Source organism: Lycorma delicatula, chromosome 2 (genome assembly GCF_047948215.1).
Source record: "Lycorma delicatula isolate Av1 chromosome 2, ASM4794821v1, whole genome shotgun sequence".
Classification (NCBI taxonomy): Eukaryota; Metazoa; Arthropoda; class Insecta; order Hemiptera; family Fulgoridae; genus Lycorma; species Lycorma delicatula.
In genome coordinates this window covers 117,511,270-117,533,683 of record NC_134456.1, presented here as the reverse complement: position 1 = coordinate 117,533,683, position 22,414 = coordinate 117,511,270, and the positions used below count along the sequence as shown (strand labels likewise).

Genomic DNA, 22,414 nt, shown 5'->3' with positions numbered 1-22,414 from the left:
AACCACACATCTCAGGAATGCTCGACCTGAGACTGTACAAGACTATTCTTCATTTACATTCATACATATCATCCTTTGAAATAATACCTTACGGTAGTTACGGCGGCTAAACAGAAAAAGAGAGAGGTCTGTGACAATTGAAGATATCAACTTGATATTTGGTATATAATCTTCACTTAACAAAAAAATTTCATATTTTCTGAAATTCGATCTTCAAAGAAAGAAAGGAGATAAAGAAACTTAAAAAAATTGTGAATAGTGGTTGAAAATTTCCCCCATTTCCGATTATACTAAACGAGATATTCAGTAGGTTTGGGCTAGCAAATACTCTTCATGTAAATATCTAAAAAATATTTTTGGGTTTTTTAGAATTTCGATAATTTGATGGGTGCGACAGTGTACAGCGCGGCAGTTCAACCAACACAGCCATTGGCTAATATATGCGCGACGCGATTGACTACGCTTGCCTTTGATTATCTGATTAAAAATTGATTGCGACGGGAAACGCAAGTAACCATATAGAGCAGGCGAAGCCGCGACGAGGATGCTGGTATATAATTGTATCTAACTGTTTAAAAAAAAAAAAAAAAACCACGGTCTTGAAATTAAAAGATAATTTCATTTTATTTAAATTTCGGCCTTTTTATTAATCGCCGTTAAATAATAAAAAATTGATAATTGTTTAAATTTTATTTATTTGATTTTTAGTGAATTTTTAGAGTTTTTTTTTATTTTTACTATTTTTCCTTTAAGATTATAGTGAATTAACGTGGAAGCTAATTATCTGATTTTAGTTTAAATTATCAGACAGTTTATGTATAAAATGTAATTACTGGGACAGATGTCTCTTGATTTCTTTTCTTGTTTTATATTTATTTATAGAACGAATTATAGTAACGTATTTTTATTTAGTTATTAATTTTGTTCATGTTTAATTCAGAAAAGCTTAAAGTGTGGCATTATGAAATTGATATTTTTTTTAACGTATTATAAATGTCATGCCTGAGCAGGATTTGAACCTAGGACCATCCGGATGAAAAACTTTGATGGAATCAGTAGGAATTTTAAAAGAAACGGAGGCTTTTCGTTTTCACCGAGAAGTAATATTGAAGAGTCTCTATTTATTTATTTTTTTAAGATTGTCACTTTATTTTATTATGAACATAGTTTCCTTTTTATATGTGCAATTTACTTATACCGATGTACGTACCGTTTCATTATATTTAAATGTCCTTGTAATTATTTCGTTGAATTTATTTGTTCACCGGAAGTAAATGTGTTATATATATTAAACGGGTGTGCTTGTGTATTCGTTTTCTCATATTGGAAAATTGTAGGGATATATCTATTTGATTGTTCATTTTTCTGGATGATATAATTAAATTATGCTAAGATTTACCGTAATTTCGGCTGGTTTTTGTTCTGAAGCAGGGTATAAAAATTCCATAATTTTGGTATTAAGTTTGTCTGTTTTTTAATGAAATTGTTTTTAATTTTCGTAATGTCAGTTTATTTTTTCCTATTATGTTAGTGTTTGATGCTCTTGACATTAAACAATCGTATTTAATATTAATAATTATTTTTTCACCCTTAGAATTTTCTTTGGCATTTGTGTCTGGATGTTACGATGTTAGTATCATCTGAATCATCGATGATTTACCTTTTATCTATTTTACTGAATATCATATAGATTTAGCTTTAGAGGAATGCATGTGCCTGTGTGTGGTCGCTGTTGGTATATAGGTGGAAGTTGTGATTTATATATTTTTTCGAGGTAAGTGCTTGAGGGGAAAGGTCTGATTGTAAATGGAACAGCGGTTAGTACATCCATTCATGGCTCTCCCCACTCTAGGTACAGTTGTTGAATGACTTCCCCTCCTACATGGAGTCCATTCATAAAAACAATAGTCGCATGTTTTGCCGGTAGGAGCGTTGGTGCGGCTGCGCATATCGCTTCTGCGCATCGAATCGAAGCCGAATGCTCACAGCTCCCAGTTCAGTCCTGTTTCGGAGTTCGGCCGGTCCGTCGACTCGGCTAAGTATAATATATGATGTACCGCTTATCCTAGAATTTATTTTATTTTGTGTCTGAACTCGCTGTGATACGTGATTATTTTTATTTTAGTGAGGTGTTTTTTGTGCAGTGATTAATCTGTGAGGTGATTTAAGTGATTTACTGTGATTTCTAGTCTTAACAACTCTGCAAACGGAATCTACCAGTGACCGATTCTAGGAAAATAGTATCATCTGTAGCCAGTATTCATAATTTACTTCCGATCTGTGACATCTTAAATATTTTCTTGTCATTGAGAACATGCAGCTTCCTTCATCTTTAGCCTGATAAATACATGTGTGTATTCGTTTTAATTCTTTTAAAGAGATATATTTTTACGATGTAAATTAGCTTTTTATATATCTAAATGACATTAATATCTTTTATTTTAATTTCATAAAATTAACCTTTGAACATTTCAAATTAAGATTCCCCTTGGCTGTACTGTCCGGCAAAATTTTATTACTTTAGAGCCTCGCTAATCCAGTCGAATTCAATTTACTGTATTAATTAATAGATTTAATTATACATTATTATTTCTGTTATGATGACAATACAAATCGATAGTTATATTTGCTGTCAATTTTATTTTTCTATAATTAAATTACAAGTCTGGACGATTGGAATCGTTTGAATTTCGTATTTTCGATATTTACTACTTTTATTACATGGAGATTGTATATGTTTTATGGTTATTTATATGCGTATTCTTATCATTTTAATCAGTTTTACTGATGTCTCACTGTATTGAGCAATTAATAAATTTATTGATGAATGTAAATACGTTCCCATTTGCTTTTCATCTACGAATGTGTTATAAATTAGAAGTTTGTACATCTTATGCTTAGAATCTGTTTAATATCATATTATCACTAAAAAAAATAACTGTACAGTTTAAATTATCTACTGAAAAAGTTACATAATGGGTGTTAGAAACCGGATTCATTTGTACTTTCTATTAACTGTTCGTTATCACTTCATTGTTTATGAATACAGAATATCTTTCATTTTATTTTAATTATTGTAAAGTAACTCGATTTATTCGATACTTTTTAGCAATTTTTTTTCTTGATGTTTGATTTTTTCTAAGTTTGGGTGGATTGTGATGAAATGAAATTGGTATGGTTTCCTTATTAAAATCTTAAATAGTTATATGATTAATCCAGTTCTATTTTGATGTCTGTTTAAAGATTTTTTTTGTTATATTTAATTTTTACTCTTTCAGATACTTCTCACAATAGTATAGACAGACGTACGTTATTTTTGACCTTAACGTAATTTATGTATTAACTGACTTAAAAATAAATTTTTATCTTTATTTCCGTTGTGTATATTCATTTTAACTAAAATGTGAACTATTTATAGCATAGTCTAGGTTTCTCGTTTGAACTGTTCACGCTTGCACTCGCTGTATTCACTCGTTTTTCGAATTAATATTTTATTTCCTTTTCTCAATACCAAATTAATTAATTGCCGCTATTAATCTATAAATGGAATTTTTTTTTATTGAGTTATTGTCATATGATTTCGTCGGTTATATTTTTTTGAAATAAAATTATATTTATTTTTTTTTTAATGTTTGTTTATTATATTAATTAATTATTAATTCCTGCAATGTAATTGGTTTATAAACATCGTTAAAATGTTTTAAGATTTATTTCTTCCTGTCGTATAATTAAAAAGAAAATATATTTTGAACAAAATTATTTTTCCCTTCTAACTTTTTAAATCATTTAATTACCGAATTTATTTCTGGACTCGGTTATGAATTTTTTTTGGTGGTATTTTACGTGTTATATAGATTGTAAAAATTTTTAACTCAATTGTAAAATGACTTTCTGTTTTTATTACCTAAAGAATCATAATTACGATGGTTTAAGTTTTATTAAATTCGGTCCTGTTTATGTGTAAGGATACTTTTTAATAAAAATTTTAAAACTGAGAATTTAAAAAATGTTCAATTAATTATTTATACGTTTTACCGAACAATAATTTTAATTAAAGAAAGTACGTGACTGTTATACGTATGTATAGTTAAGGGTTTCTTATGCCAGTTTGATTCAAATCCGGTTATGGATGTTAAAAGAATATATTAAAAATATTTTGTTAAAATTTATTATCTTTCATTTTTATTCACGTCTTTACTGAACATTAAACAAAATTTCTTCGTAGTTTAAAGGTAGTTAAAAGATAAAAATATTGTTTTGTTTTGTAATTCATTCAGAAGATTAAAATTTATTTTAATTCAGTCACTAAATTTGTTGAAATGATTTTTTTTCATTAAATCCCGAATTAAGATTTATTATATACAATAATTTATTTTCATAATTTCGTTTATTACTGATAAGATACAGAGGCTTTTATTTATTTCATTCGATTACTTCATAAATTAATTATTTAAATTCGTGTATAAATTAATAAATATTCTGCCTAAGTAGTTCTTCATTCAAATTACTTACTGAGCAAACTATATATATATTAATCATTAAGGAATTGACAAAAAACTATTTTCGTTGGGGCCTGTGTATGTTTATTAACGTTATCTTATCATTGTTTTATGAAAGAGGAATCCGATTTGATAGTAGTGGTTAAAGTTGACGTTAAACTGAATTAATTTAATTAAGAAAATCCTAATTCGAGTCTACGTAATTTACTTTTTAATTTTAAGACATATATATAATAAATAAAAGAGTTGAAAATTACAATTAAATTAACTATCCAAAAGTATGAAATTTTTATGTTTTGTAAAACCTTTGAAAATTATTCATATGATGGAAAAACTTTTTGTATAAATACTTTATTATATATATATATATTTTTTTTTTTATTAAGATCGATGTATTATTATACTCATGACAGGTGTACTGTACGGATCACGAAGGAACCGTTTAAGTATATGCTGGAAAATATTAATGAAAGCCTAGAGAGATTTTAAATGCACCTTTAAATATTAACGTTTTTTTAGAGATTTTAATTAAGTTATACATTAACGTTATAATGTTAGTGTTAGTATCGTTTTATAATATAATAGCATCTTGTACGTGACTTTGCCTGGCCTGCCCAAGATAAATCAAAATTATGTAGCTCTTTTAATTATCAATGATAAAAATTTCAGTTATCAGACCGGAAAACTAATTAGGTATGTTATACTCATGTTAAAAATCTGAAGATTACGAATAAAATTTAAGCTTTAAATTCTGAGTGCCCGTGATAAATTTTGGAAAATTCCACCTTAACACCTGTACTAGGTAAAAGAATCGTCCAATTTACATTTATCTGGTTCAAGGAGTTTTTGTTTTTGTAGGATATAAATAAATTTAAAAAATGAGAGATTATCTGTTTTAAATAATTTTTTTTTTGGAGGGGGGGTTAAAAAGATGCAATAACGATTGCATATTGGACTTCTGTAGGGGAAATGATAACGTCTGTCTTTCATCCATAAAGTTTTGGATTAGGATATTTCATAAGGTATGAATTCCATTTCTAATCTATCATTAAAAAATCTGATGTTTAAACCACATACATGACTTTCTTTTACGCCTATTAAATTACATATACACATATTTATTTTTACCATCAGAGGTTAATAATTATTAACAAATCAATATATTTAAATAAAAAGGAAATGAATTCGGTTTCGAACCGATGTGCCTTTCCCTTGTACGATCCAATATTTCATTAATTAAAATTTTATCCAAATCTTTTTGGATTTTGGGCTCTTTTTTGAACACCTTTGGTCCAGTCGATTGCAATCAAAAGGGGGAGGTGCACAACTAGATCTTACAAAAGTCCTAAATCCAAAATCTCAACATTCTACGGCAAATCGTTTTTGAGTTATGCGAGATACGTACAGACGTCACGACGGAACTCGTAAAATGGATTCAGGGATGGTCAAAATGGATATTTCCGTTGAAATCTGAAATTTTTATATAATTTTATAAAAAGGAGGACGTAATTGTAATCGGGCGTCAAAATGTTTTTTCAGAAATGAATAATTGTGAGAATTGAGTCCTGCATCGTTTAGTAAGAGTAAATTGTAATAATGACTGTACCTTATATTACTGCGTCTTTCTTATTTAATTATTTATCTAAAATACTAAATTTTTTAAGACTTAAAAGTTCATCTTAGTAATATATCATTTCTTTTTTAAAGACCACAACATTAAGCTGTGAATACTGTTGTAGCTGCAGCTGTCGTATAAATTATGACTTAATTCATTATAGATAGCAACAGCCAGTAATATACAACCGATTTGCGTATGAATTCTACTTGTTTTTTTCACATTTCTTTATCTTCATAAGTAAAGGTTTTGTATATATGCAACTGTAGTTGGTTACTATTTTCTTTAAAGAATTTACACTCCAAGATTGTGTTTACTCTTTTTTACATACTCCAAAGAATTTGATGTAACTTCTATGTTTGTTGTTAGATCCTCTTGAGAAGATTTTTTTAAATTAATATTAGTCTTACCAGTATAAGATCGATTACAATTTTTATTTCTTCATAATATTTTGAAAAAAAAAGTATTATATTCTCGTTTTTATTTCTAACACATATTTTTGTATGTGATAAAAGCCTTTTAATGATCTGTTATTCCATCGGTAAATATATTTTTTTTAGATCTGTTATATGCTGATTTATATCAAAAAGATTTATTATCTTATTGTTATTAATAATTGTTTATACTTATTTTAAAGTTATTTAACTTTTTAAATGTTTTTATTTTATTTTAATAGAATATTTGTTTGGGTAAGCAAAATAGTATGAAAGATTCAGTGGTATTTCTGTTAATTTTATATTTAATTTTTTATAATTGTGATTTTTTATTTTCTCATATATTACTTTTGTGTTTTATATAACTAATGCTCTAAGAATCATACTATAAATGTAGTAGGATATTTCATTTACATGGGTGAAAAAATTAATAGTTAATAATTATCACTGATCGGATTATTTTTGCGGTAAATACTAATTATAAAATTGTACAATATGGTACACCACGACAATGTGGTTCCAGAAACCTTAGTATTTTAATTATGACATATTCAACTTAGTGGCAGTAATTAAGAATGTAGCTTTTATTCTTTATATATATATATATGTGTGTGTAAGTTTGTACAACAGATAGGATTACAAAGAATTTACGCAGATTGAATAAAACTCTAGGCCAGTGTTTTATTTTGCCAAATTTGTATGGTAAGATTAGAAAAAAATCTTGTAACCGACTAAGCTTTTTTTATTTTTTTGCTTAATGATTTTGCCACATAAGCTTGAAAGCTTACGCTTTGGATATGAAAACGAAATTTTGTAGGATTCGGACCCGGGACCTCCGGATGAAAGGCCGAGTCACTACCACTCCGCCATGGAGGTGTTATACCTCTCATTATTAATCTTTTACTTAGTTTTTTTTAACCAGAGCATTGTTGATTTATATAACCTACGTAAATATTAGTATTATTCGGTAGGATACTGGAAAATATACTTTTATAAACTGCTGAACAAAGATTCAAATCTTATTAAGTTTTTCTTTCGAAAATTTTTATGTTATTTTTAAAATGAATATCACAAAGTTTTTCCTTTTATTTTTACAGTTTCTCTTAGTTTATAGATAAACTGCCCCTGAATTATTTGTTGTTTTTTTTTCATATGGGAGACTAATCCGGAAGAATGTCTTTGTGGATTACCGGTGTATTTTTTCTTACATACAACGAAGGAATTTACTGTAATATCATACACATAAGTACTAAACGTTCATTTTATAAATCTTTAAAACCAGTTTTATTTTATCCACTGTTAATACTGTTGAGTAATGTTTTTAAGAAGATTGAAATATGTTTATAGAGTAATTATACGTACTTTGTGATCATGATAAATTGTTTTTAAGAAAACAAAAAAGAAATGAAAATAATTTAGGATTTAAATGAATATTTTAATTCTTCCATTTTATTTTAGAATATTTTTAAATAATGTTTTTATTACCTTTTTTTTTGAAAGAAAAGGTTTCAAGATTGACTCACTCGATTTACACAGCTTGTGATTGTGTATTTTTTTTGAACGAAGAAAAATTATGCGGTAAAGGTAGATATATATAATTGGCGCTTCCTTTATTCCTTACAGGTTACTATTTACTATTAAATTTTATCGAAATAAGTTAAGAAATTAATATCTTCATCGGAGAAATGAGTCTAAACAAATATTTCATTCAATGGAATATTTTTAGATGTTTGAGTCCTAATTTTTTCAATTCAGATCGTTGATTTGGTCGTTTTTTTGTTTTAAATAAACGTTTTAACAGCAGAAAATTAACTTTTCCTTTTATCGTCATTATCCCTATCGTATTGGTTATAATCTTGATTATATAAAACAGAATGTTTTCGTTAATTTTCAAATTATAGGTAGTTCCAAGCTGTCGCAAAGTTGAAAATTTTAAAATCAATTGTTAGTGAAAGTAAAAACAAAACTTGGCATTATGTAATGTAGGTCCTTCAGGTAATACGAAAACAACAGTTTACAATGAAAAAGTGGTTTACAGTTATCTTTAGAAAACTGCCTATAGTTTTTTTTTAAAATAATTGTAAAATGCATGAATTACATTTACTATAAAAATATATTGTATTAAAATTTTTATCGAAATTAAGCTAGCCGTTATTAAGAAATAGACTTTAAATTTCGCTTTTTTAGGAAATAAAAAACATTACACCGATTCCTTTTTTATAAAATTTATATTAACTGTGGAAATTAGCCGTATTTTTAAAAATGAAATTCAGTTTTAGAGAAATATTTAAAAATTTGTAAATTAATGAGATATTTATTTGTTTAACATTTTTATGGTAAAAAAGCAGTACATTTTTAAAGTGAAAGTTAAATTAAATTGTGTTGGTAAAAATATTCTTAACGCTATTCCTTCTAATATATTCTATTAATTTTTTAATTATAGGGATTTATTTTTACTAAATTTATGAGCTGCTGTTATATAATATTTTGAAATTTACACGAGTGAATTTTATCTGATAGAAGCCTACCTTAGGGTAAATTTATTTTGCATTTGTTAAAGTAAATCCATTTTTATCTTCTTTATTTTGTTGCAGTATTTCAGAACATACATATTCGTTTCATTTGTTTAAAATTTAAGTGCTAACGTCCTTTGAGGACGCTTATGAAACATACGAAAACGTACTTTGTATTACATCAATCCCGGTTGCGAAATTTGTATATAAATGCTCGTGGATACACGTGCGTTCGTGCATTACATTAAATAGTTTATTTATATAGTGTGTTTATAAGAGGCTAAGTGTTTGATTACATATTCGTTGGCAGGGTCCTTCGTTTTCCTTCGGGTCAACGAACCTTAAAAATCTTATATTCTCGCAACGCATTGAAATGAAGGTGCGAATGTTTTGTTGTATCAACACTCGACACGACAGACGAGGCAGGCCCGTGAAGAAAGTGATAGAAGAATCATCGGTTACATGTAACGGGGTGCTGCTGCTATCTTACGATCGTCTTTAAAACTATAATTACGTACGGTTTGTCCACCGGCCTCACTATTAAATCGAAACAAACATGTATCCGCACGCACACTCACTTATTTACTAGTCCGCTCCTTAACGCTCGGAATTGTTGCTCGAAAAAAGTACATATGAATCGAATACTGTATTATTAGACCGCTGCATTAGTTATCCCGGTATTTCCGCTAATAGTTGTTATTCTAACCAGTTTATTTCAATGAGCCAACACACTCATTAGCAATGCCTATTTGATAAAGGAAGACGTAAATCAAGTATAATTTCCGTCCGTCTGAGTACTTCAAACTTATATTTATTTATTAATTCTACTAACAATCTACTTTTTAATCTATGAAGATTAATTTGTTAAAGTTATCTTTATGAATTTAATTTTTATAATTATGATATTCTTTGCGTTGTGGTAACTTGAAACCGGAATTTTATTTTTTAATGAAACTTATTTTTTTTTTTTTTTATTGATAAATGATTAAAACTGTGCATTTTTTCATTAAAAAATGCACAGTTGGAAGATTGCGTTGGAAGATTCGATCTAGGCCTATCAATAATGGGAATTGATAAGTCAGATTTATGGAATAATATTTGAATATTTCACGTACTTATATATATTATCATTAATATTATAAAATATTGTTATTAAAATGTATATTTGTGTTAAAAATTAAATATTTAATCTTATAGTTAACATTACTGATTTTAAAGTTTAAAAAAAAAGCTTGAAATTTGTTTAGAAATTTGTGGTGACCATCGATTAGCCTTATATAGTTCCGCACATCGAGCAGTCAGTCATATTATTACTTGATCACGTAAAATAGATTTTTTCGTAAAAGCAGACTTAGGCAACTTTTTCGTATCTACTTTTTAACTTAACATTTGAAATGTCTATTTAAATTCTTTTCATCTGGCTATGCGATGGAACTGGAGAATCTGAAATAAATTGTGTGAAAGAAATAAAATCCTTTTTGAATTACAAAAAAATCTTTTTTTTACGTATGATTTAGCGTATGTTGTACATATATTTACTTCCCATAATTCTTTTTGTAACTTAGTTTTATATTTTTGTATATTGTTTATTATAAAATAAAATAATTGTTCAACTTACGTGAAATTAAATAGAATATTAATTTATATTGATTTTTCTGAAAAACTCTTTTATTAAAAATAAATTTATTATTAAAAAACTACAACAAAAAAATCGTGCTTGTTGACTTTATCATTATCTTGACGTATTTAAGAGGCTAGTTTACAAATTTAAGACTGGAATAGATATTTCATTGTATAAAAAAGTAATCTTGCACTTAAATGAATTTCCTCTTCACATTTACCACTGAATTTATTAAGTATATTTGTTTTTTTTTTTTTTTGTTATCGAACAACTCCTAAGGATATTAGCGTAAGGATAAAGCTAATAAACTCCTTAGCTTAGCTAAGGATATTAGGCGTTGACTCGTGAATATTTTGGATCCTAGCAGGGGAAAACCCCGAAATCTGATTTGTAACAAGTTATCTCTTTATCATTTTTGTCTTTGAAATGGTCATTAGTATTTTAATATTCCAGCGTTCTCAAATTTATCGTATTGTGTACATTTTAATCACCACTACTATTGGCTTATATTATTTACACTTTTATAAGCTTTCAAATTGTCCAGGTATAATTCCAGTAATTTTTATTTTCGAATTCTTTATAATTTCCGTCTTTTATATTGCATAAGTCTATAAACAATACATTTTGATATTCTTTTAGTTAAATATGAGAAAAATTTTCAGCCTGTTTTTTTTCTCCTTTTTTTTGTGATGGTATGTTATTTATTTCTATTTTCCTAATGTGTACGTTACAATCTATTCAACTAGTGAACAGTAAACAACCCTCCCCCTTTCCAATATGTGATGAGGATGATATGACTTGTAAATGAGCTGTAGTCATGTACAAATTCACGCCGACCATTCCTGAGACGTGTGGTTAATTGAATCCCGACTACCAAATTATACCGGTATCCACTGTCTAATATTTAATTCCGTATAAAAATAACTATTATTTACTAGGATTTGAAACTGAGAACCTTCGATTTCGAAAATCAAAATTTAAACAACTGATTTTGATGAGTTAACCACTAGACCGTGTCCATATTATAATATTTTTTTCTATATAATTTGATAGCCATTTAACAATATATTTTTATTTTATTTGACACGAATTCGGTAAATAAACAGCTATATATGTTAAATTTCATGACCGTAGCTGTTCTAGGTGAACTGAAACAAGACACCGTCCGTTTACAAGAGTGAAATCATCTCATGGCAGTTATATTTTGGAATTGTACGTATTTTGAGATTGTACAAGACTACACTTCATTTACACTCAATCATCCTCTGAATTATTATCTGAGAGGTAATTACCGGAGGCTAAACAGGAAAAAAACGGTATATTTTGGGAAGTAAAGAGTAAAGTGGTTTCTCTTTGCCTTATTTACTGAGGCGAATACCGCCCCAGTAATTATTCAAGGGTTGCTGTATATGGGCATCCATTCGACTGTATCCGCTCAGGGATTGGATGTATAATGAGAGCGATTACTCTCAGTCAAAGTAATTCTGACTGGTACCGTTTGTTTCTCAGGTGCATTACATGAATTATAGTCGTAAAAAGAAACTAGAACTGATAATGTAAAATAATAGATTAATATTTTACCTCGTTCTGTCGAGAAAAATCCATTGCGTGTACTGTCTAGGCTCAATATCGGACTCTTAATAAATTTTAATTTACTCTTGAGAATGTTTCGTTTTAGTTATTTCTGGAACTTTACTTACTCTTTTCTTCTTATTTCAGTTATTATAAATTATAATACTTGTGTTGTATATTTAATACATCACAAGTATTCCGGTTATTATTTACAATGTTTTAGGAATTTGACTAGACGTTCTACGAAATTAATTCACCTAATTATCTATGAGAACAAAATTATTTCATCTTATCTAGAATACTCTTAACATTTCTAACGATGTTTTAAAACAATATAACTGTTTTGTCGTAAGTCAATCAAACTTCTGTTTATTTTTTTTAAATCTGCAGGTGGGTTTAACTAATTTGCCTAGAAGATGATTGAATTTTTTGAACTCGTTTCCACGTAGAATAAATATTTACTTACAGTTCTGTATCTTAGAGTACTTAATTACTTTATTATCAATAAATCAAAGACTGTCAATCGGTTATTATCAATTTGTATATAATTATACTGTTAAAAATTTTCTCCGTTTTAAAACAATTAGTCTTATCAGTTATTACAATCATCAATCGTACAATCATCATAATGATGGTTGTACGAAATTAGAACATCAAGAACAAATATGTAAATATATTGGTATCATTTACTATACGCTTTCTTCGGTTCAATTTTGTGATAAAATTGTAAAATTATTATTGGTAATTTTTTATTATGTTATTCGATTAAAGTAAATCTTTCTCCAGATTTTTATTCTATTTTACAACGATGTTCTGTTGCTTGAAACGACACTCGTTGACTAACAACTGCCTTTGTCTTGCGGTTGGTAATGCGGTTTCAACGGCATACCGTATCCCAGAAAGAGGCTTATATTTCTACGTATTACCCTGTGTTCTTTCGTTTATATCTATTTCAATTTATATTTAAGTATAGGCCTATTATTTTATATAACAAATATTTTTATTGTTTTTTTCTTTCATTAATGGAAGTAAAGGATTTGATTTTTAATCATGTTAAGATGGAATATATAAATGATTTATGTTTTATGATTTAATTTTTTCATTTGGTTTTTATTTTTATTTTTTGAAAATTAAATCATCCAGTTTTAAAATTTGTGACAACAATTTTTATAGTGATTGTATGTGACTTGTTTTTTTGCAGTTTTTGAACCAAAAAAAAACAAAATAATTATCTTTTAATTTAATAATTGTCTAAAAGTATAATCAAGATAAATATCTTAGAAACTTTAAATAAATACCGAATTCATTTCCATATTTTTTTTAGCATATAATTCTCTGAGATTTATCTTACGAGGAGGTACTGATCATTTTGTTTATAAGGTTTTTTTTTGTTGGATATTTTAAATGTTTGTGTAAGATGTATAAATTATCTAACCACGTACTAATAACTCAGCATTTGTTGCTATTGGTAATAATTCAGTACACAACGTTTTTACAAGTGTCTGCATAGTCTTGAACAATTTTAAATATTCGATTCTTCCCAATATTTATTTTTTTTTATTCTATTATACTTTTTTTAAATGTAACAATTTGCTTGCTGACAGATTAAAAAATTAATAAATAAAACTGTATTTACTTCAGTAAGACTTAAAATAGTGTGTATAACCATAAATATTTAAGATCATGAATTTTTAATTTTTCCTTGTTTTTACGTTTATAAATTGTTTATTCTAAACAGAATTATGATAATGAATAGGAAATTACTTACTGTTTTTCAAAGTAAGAAAAACGTAATAAAAATTATTGGTATAATATTATCGTGGCTAAAAAGTATGATTATCCCATTCACTTTGATGTTTGTTGTTGAATTGATACTCTTAAGGTTATTAAATTAGATATTCAATCATTCTTAAGAACACCTTACTACAAACAACTATAACTATGACGTCATTGTTTATGATGGGATCTTACGTCAGTGAATAATCTTTTTAACTTGTTTATCTACATAATTGCCTTTCCACCCTCTTTATTATTTTTAAATTACCGTTAAGACCAAATATTTGTGTTAGCCTGACTAAAAATACTAAATATTTTTTTAAAATTATTTGAAATTATTAATATGAGATTCATTCAGTACGGTATAGAAATAAAATATTTTACTTAAAAAAAACCTTAATAATAATTTGTCTTTAGAAATTCAAACTGTTCCAGTTAGTGATTTTTTTAGATGTTAATAAACTTTGGTAGTCTAGGGGAAGATGTTAAAAACGTTTGCGATACTGAGGATACTACCTATCGTTTTTCAAAACGTGTATGTTTTTTACCTTTGATTTTCAATAAATTGATTAATGACAAGCAACTGAATTTTAAAAGTAAATTATGTGTTTGCATTTGGCTATATTCTATTTTTATAAATACGGTAACTATATATAACAGAAAATTATGAATTTCTGTGTATATATGTTTTTTAATTAATCATTAATTTTCTATTATGATTAAGATGGTAAACATACATATATAATTTTAATATTATTTAGATTATTTTTAATTAAAATTTTGTTATAAAAAATAAGAACTTTCTGCTGAACCAGTGATCTGTAAGAAAGTATTTAACATGGAGAAGAAAACAAAAGCGGTAAGTGAGGAAAAGATTAATTTTATGAATAAAGTTTTAAAAGATTTTTTTTATCTAATGTAAAAATAATGTTTTCCGTAGATAAAACGTTTTATTTACCTACTTATGGAATGATTATTTATCATATTGAGATTCAAAATTAAGTAAATAGTTATAGACTATTCAAATATTATACGTCTGCAATTAATTGAAGTGTATAATACATTATCGTGGATTAATCAGATATATTAATTAATATAACATCTTAAAAATTAGGTATATTTCTGGTTAATAAGTTCGTTTGTATTTACTCCTTTATTTACTTCGTGAAATGATAAGGACTAAAATCATTTTCCGTATAGTGAATGTATATTTTTTTATTAGATAAGATTTTGTATCCTGTTCATTTTATTTATGAACCAATTTTAAAATAAAATTATTTATTCTTTTTGTAATATATTTTGTACAAATTTTTTAAATGTTGTATATCTTCGATGTTCTCACCCAGTGGAATTACCTTCAAGATATCAAAAATTTTGTTTGTTCTTGTGGACTATATGGTGCTGAAAATAATGTTTTGTGATTTATGATAGCTTAAAATTTCATATTAGACTTTAAGTTTACTTGCAACTATTTAGTGTATTAGTTATTTTGGGTGTTCCTTATGGACCCTCTAATCACGTGCTTTTGTCTGGAGACTTACTTATGGCTCCGCAGGAAAGCTGATTGTAATTATAATTGTTTTGAGAAAAAAAAACATATATATATATAATTATCAGTAACCTATCAGATATTTAAAATGTAATTATTTTGATCTTTTATTAATCGAAATAGAACTATTTTGTGGGTACTGTAGATATTTCATTGGATTACTTTTAAAAAACTTATTCTACAAGTAACTTTCAGATTAAAAAAAAAACTTAGAAACGTAATCTTCAAATTGAAGTTGATTTTAATTAAATTATTTCAACATTCATTAAAAGAAAAAAAAATGGAATATTTAAATTTATTACAGAAGAATACCAAGAAAGAAATCATGAGAGTAATGTTGTTTGTTATATCAATTTCGACTTTAGATGAAATTTATTATTTATTTTAGTTGCAATTAACACAGTCGTTTAAAGTGTTGCGAATTCAGACTTAACGTTGGTGCTTACAAACTCCTTGAAGTTCCACAGGCAGATTTCTTAAGAAAATAAAAATCTCCGTAGATTATTATAATTGAAAATATTTAATGTAAAATTTGACCATATAATTTGATAGAAATTTTCTGTTTTTTCTTTTTATTTATCTCACATATATATCACGTGTTTTCTTTCGTATCAGAATTATTTTACACGATAAAGTAAAATTTTTTTATTCTTTTACTATGTTAATTTATTTTTGATAAATATTTGGCATAATTCAATAATTACCGTTTTTTATTTGACTAAACTTTAGCCGATGTTAATTCTTACGTTATGTTGATAATTCTCACAATTTAAGCATTATTAATTTGAATTTTTCCTAAATATTTATGTTAATTAATAACATACATTTGTTTTTATTATGTTTTACCTTTTTAGAAAAGTTATTTAATTCCTTTCAGATAAAAGAAAACAGCACTTTCATTCGAAGATTTTTGTAATTCATGTTAAAGATTTTTATTATTTATTTAATTATAATGTAATGTGTACAAACAAAATGAAAAAAGTACTTTCGAATTTTTAATTAGCTGTATTAAATGTTTGACCTTGCGAGTAAATTTCAAGGTTTTCCTCTTATGTTGTACTTTAATTAAGTGTTTAAAATCCTTTACTACTGTAAATATATTTATACAAATTAATTCCTGATTAATCAAATTATATTTATTTAAATATCTTGATTTATAATTTCGTAAATTTGTGTAAATGTTTATGGAGATTTCATATTTATTGTAATATTAGTTTCGCGCTAGTAATTTTTTTTAAAGAATATTATTGAATCAGACAAAATTTTCATCGGGTTTCCTTAACTTTTTGGTTTTGTTTATTAGAAAGATAATAATGAATTTAAATATTCCATCTGTATTTAATTATTTTTCATGTAAAACGCTTCTTCTTAACTTTGAATACAAATAGGTTTGAATATCTCATGAATCATTCCCTTCGTTCTATGATGTTTTTAATATTTCCAAAAATTCTCTGTATCCACTTAAGAGTAGATATAAATAAATTCGCCTCATAAGTTTGAGATACTGTGTGTGTGTATGTGTGTGAATATAATTTGGATTTTTGTACTTTTAAAAAATTCCTAATGTAATTCGGTTTCAGAACAAGTAAATGTATTAGCTACGTTTTTAAATAAGTAAATGGTTATGTTTATTTCGGCAGAATAAATCTTCCGGAGACGAAAAAGCAATTATTAACTCTTTTAAGTAGTTATGAAAAATTGTTAAAAATCGTAAATTTTTATTCAATTCTTAAAATGTAATCTTGACTCATGCTTCTTATTTTACAAAGGTGTACGCGATAGTTCAGTATAGAATTACTGAAGAACGGTGATTTTCATCGTTAAGTCGTATATTTGATAATTTTAAGATAAAAGATTAAGTTATTTTTCACATGGTTATATGAAAGATAGTGGGTGTAAATTTGCTGCTACATGTTTTTCTTGTTGATTTTGAACCGAAATCGGAACAGATCGAAGTGCATCAGAGATGTCAGGATTTTTTTAAATTAGTTTCATTATACCTTATATGTTGTAAGAATTATTTCTGCTTATTGGAATCAAATATTACAAAAACAAATGAATATTTTAGGTAATAACTAGGTTCCAGTCTTTTCGGAGACTATTATTATTTGTCCTTTATCGTCTTTCGATTAACAGATCGAAGCGCGTAATGAGTGAAATTAAATAGAATTTTTAAATATTTGCTACGTAGAATATATATTTGGAAAATCTACAATTTCTTTAAAATATTTCATAATTTTCAACGTATAAATAATAATATTAATATTGTTATGAAGCGAGTCAATATTTTATTTTAATTTTGTTATTTTAACTTAAGATTTACAATGCTTTTTTTTCTAATATTCTATTGATCATTTTACAGAATTTGGGTTTTTATTAACATAAATAAAATTTACTTACGTAGATTTTTCCAGAATTTAGATTTCTATAACATTAGGTACGTAGTGAATTGTAAATAAACTGCATATGCATCGTAGAAGCAAAAATGTAATATATGTACATAGAAGTACAATAAATAAGTATATATATTATAAAATAACCTACAACATAGTAGGCCTTGATAAACTATGTAAACTTACCAGATATGATACGGAAATGTAAATAATAATGATGTTATTATCTTTATTATTATTACTATACAAATACTATACACCATATGGGAGAAGTTTGAATAGGTATATCTTTAGGTGTTCTATTTGCTTAATACTCGCTTAGTATTTTTTTTTCTCTTTTTAACCTATAACTTTACTTTACTATTCCTTTTTTATAATATTCAAATGAAATATTAGTTGTGTACTGCTGTTCGTTTTAAAGTGAAATAGCTTAATTAATTTAAATTTCAAATTATGGAATGTTTCTATATTAAAAGTGAAAATTATTCACGAAGTTAAATACTTATAGCCTACATTTCGTTTCGGTTGTTTTCTTGTTATTAAATTTTACTTTAATGAATATGAACATCAACATGATTCAGATATAAAATATAATATATATATATATATATATTACACACACACACACACAAATATACATATGTATGTGTGTGTGTGTGGAGAGACACGTATGGTGTAAAACAGTAGTTTTCGGCAAAACTATTTTTTACATTTTACAGAAATTCAAAAATATTATGAACCTTGTTTCAATAACTAGGTGTTTCCCGCCCATTATACGTATACAATTATTAATTAGGCTTCTCCTTCGATAAATTTATTTCGGTTCAAGGTAACTTTTCCTTAGAAGAAAGTTATAGTTATACATTATGTACAAAAAAAAATTGTAAGTGTTGAGGTAGACAGATTAAAACTTTGCTTGTTAAAAATAGTACAGTATAACATATTAATTACGGTTTTTGTTTATTTATTTGGTATTTTCTTTTTTTGTAATATAGTATATTAATAGCGTTTTTTTTAATAGTTATTGTGCATTTTAAACGATTTTAAGTACAAATCATTAAGCATAACGTCACGTTGCAAAAGTTAATATTCGCGGGAGTAAAGATTAACAATTTTACTCAATTGTAGTTTTTGTATATTTACCAAAATAAGTTAAACCTTAATAATGTACGTGTGTGTATGTTCCTTTATTAATTGGTAAATTGTTTTTTATAACTTAAAAGGTTGTGACAGTGACCAGTATTGTAATTTTCCCAAGGTCAGTATCAAGGTCATACATATCTTTGAGTAGTTACTGGATATTAAAACACTGGATACAACTCATTTTTTTATTTTATTCCGACTAATCTCTTTATCCATCAATTTTATTTTATAGCTGTGTCAAACCTTAAATTTTTTTGATTAGTAGTAATTTAATACATTTAAGTATTTCATGGCAATGGATATGCATAATCTCGAGTGGAATGATTGAACTGATTACAGTTTTTTTTAAACATAATTTTGAAATTGTTTCTAATATCGTATTAAGATTGTCGTGTGGGACTTTTTTTCTCTGAATACATCTACAGAATACTCTGGTTTTTCTAGTTAATCAGAAAATTATTTTTTTCCCTTAATTTACGTTAATTAAATATTTATAAGAAATAAAATAATCGCTTTTGTTAATATTAGTGTAAGAGTTAATACACATTTAAAATAATAAAACCTTGACTATCTATTGGTTTTTAAACTTAAGAACAGCACATATTTCAGTTTAATTCAGTACTGCTAATTAAATATCATTGGTGACACTTATTTTGTCTTAATTATTAAAGGATTGCATTGTACTTAATTTTATAAAAAAATTTGTTTTTTTTAACCAGTAGTGATATAATGCTTATATAATTCTTTGGCGATGTGTTTTAGGGTTCGTATACTTTTCTCCGTCCTGATCATGTCCTTTTTTATGTTCTTCTTTTTATAATGTTTATAAGTGTTATAACCTTTCTTCTTCCTATCCTTAACACTTTACTGAAGCAATTTATACGTAAGTTAGGTTCAGAAATAATTTTCCCTTTTCGTTATCATTTTCGTAAAGTTCTACTCATCTAAATATTTATTAATTTCTCATTTCATTAGACGATCACTTTTTACATTTACGTTTTCTACATCCGTATTTCAAAATTATCATAATATTTCTCTTACTTTTTTTAACCGTTCGCGGTTTAGATCCATATTAAAACACGCTTTTCATATGGCATTCGGCAAATCTCTTCTTCAGTTGAATTGAGTTTTTGTTTACTGCACCTTTACAAGATATTTTTTCCTACTACAAGATTTCTTTTTCTCTGTTTTTTACTTTCTCCATACTGCTTCCATTCCACATATCTTAAATACTTCAAAATGATACGGTAAAATCAGAAAACTAATTTTTAAGCCATTTCTTAATTTTTTTTTATCCATGTAATTTAAATTTTATTGTGTTTACATTTTATCCAGTGAATTCTTTCATTGTTCCACCTGGTAATTTTTATGTTTACCTTTATTAGAATCAACCATCTTTGCCGATAACACCTCATTTACAACAACAAAATCACCAGAATAAACCTCTATTAATTACTGAAACACCTGAATTATATAAAAAATTATGCAACAAGTGAAGGATTTTTTTTTAATGATTGCATCTCGTACTTTTTTTCTACAAAAAGATATATTTGTCTAAGAATGATTTTTAACAGTAATTTATTTGCCATTATCAAGAAAAAGAAGGAAAACTAATATGGCAGCAGCACCATGATGAAAAGATTAAAAATTAGCAATTAAATAAAAGCAACTTTATCAATATTTCAGTAGGAGCTGATAAAGGTATAAAAATAACATGTTTCAGTTCTTATATTGAAAATAATAAAAGTTGCTTGATTGAAAGTTATTTAACTCTGATGATAAGCCATGTTCGTTGAAACTCCTAATATACATAAGTTTTAGTCGAAAACTCTTTGCCCTATCATACAGTGTATATTTTATATTGTTTCAAATGAAATTCTTCATGGAGTACTGCGAATACCTACTGTGACTATAGAAGTAAAAAATAGCGATATCTGAAGTACAAAGACTAAATTCGTTGGTCTTATGTCATTTTGATAATCATGAAGCAAATAAATATCACGTTTAATCAGATTTTTAAAAAAATTTATCATAGTATTTTTTCTTTTTTCTAAATGATATTTGAAAATGTATTCGCAGTTAATGTCATAAGGCAAAGTCATGTGATGATTTGAAGAATTATGGTATTTGATTTGCTTATAGGTGTTACCAGCTAATTGTTATTTTTTTAATTGTGAAACATTTTTCAGTTTTACTTTTACTTCACTTTCAAACTTGTTTATTGTTATAACACTTTTGCATTATTAGTATTAAATAGTTTTTTTTTAAATTATCTATGGTGTTTTACAATCTTCAAATAGAATAAGTAAATTTGATCTTATTTATACATATTTCGAATTACAAAAAACAGTTTCAAAATACCTTTCTTTGATAAATAATTGTTAACGGGTGGGATGTATAAAAGGGGGCGTGGTCTTAAATGACGTGTACTGTTTAATGTTCTCTATATTATACTGATATTGTTGCCTCGATTCGATGGATCGATGGTTGTACTGTATCTCGTGTGGGATGTTGTGTTCTCGAGTCAGATACCATTGGAAAGGACCTGTTACAACGTTTGCCGGTGTTCTGTAAGCTTCTATATATACTGGTGTGTGTATATAATATATATATTTACTCACAGACTCACACACACACACGAGTATATCGGAGTAGGTCTCTACAACACGGGCAGCTGTCCGATGCTTGCCTAACCCTTCCTGCATCCTGGCTATACAAGATCCTTGCTTGTCCTTGCTACATCCTGCGTTCTCTGCAATACATTATTGATGTAAATACAAAATGGCTTCCTTTCATTTCTGTTAACAACCGCTTCAAATTTCATTTTCTATTTAAAATCATTGATATTATGTAATTATTCCGTAGTAATAAAGGTAAGGTTATTTTGTACGAATAAGTATTAATTTATAGATGTTCATTAAAATTTTGTATAGGTTATAGATATTTGTGATAAGATTAACCTAACATTTTTTTTAATTAAAGAATTATAATTTTTAGAAATTGAGGTTCGCTTGTAGGTCTTGTAATATGTAGTTTTGTGTTTTTTGTAACCTTATTCTGCAGTCAAATTTGGAAGTCCTGAGACACATATAGTACAATAAATAGTAGAATATTATATTTAACAGATGAATAATTTGTTTTTTTAACTTGGTTAAAGTATTTTTTTCTTTATTGATATATTCTGAAAGAAATTGGCGTTACCTCATTCTTAATATTTTTCAATTTGGTCAGGTTAATTTTACATATTTTCGAAATTGAAGATCCTTATCTGTAATTTCTAAGGTTATTTTATTGAAAGT

The 22,414-nt window shown here is 26.6% G+C and overlaps 1 protein-coding gene across 2 annotated transcripts in view; it reads left to right on the top strand.

The window, feature by feature from the left end:
* sty (sprouty signaling antagonist) overlaps positions 1-22,414 on the top strand; it is a 105,271-nt gene that overhangs the window by 42,331 nt on the left and 40,526 nt on the right. Inside the window, exon 1 of one of the 2 annotated variants that reach the window (XM_075356154.1) lies at positions 2,016-2,350. The exons of the other annotated variant lie outside the window; for it this stretch is intronic. The gene's annotated coding sequence lies outside the window, so the exon portion shown is untranslated. Of the gene's footprint in view, positions 1-2,015; positions 2,351-22,414 lie in introns of those variants that run through there. 2 annotated transcript variants of the gene reach the window in all.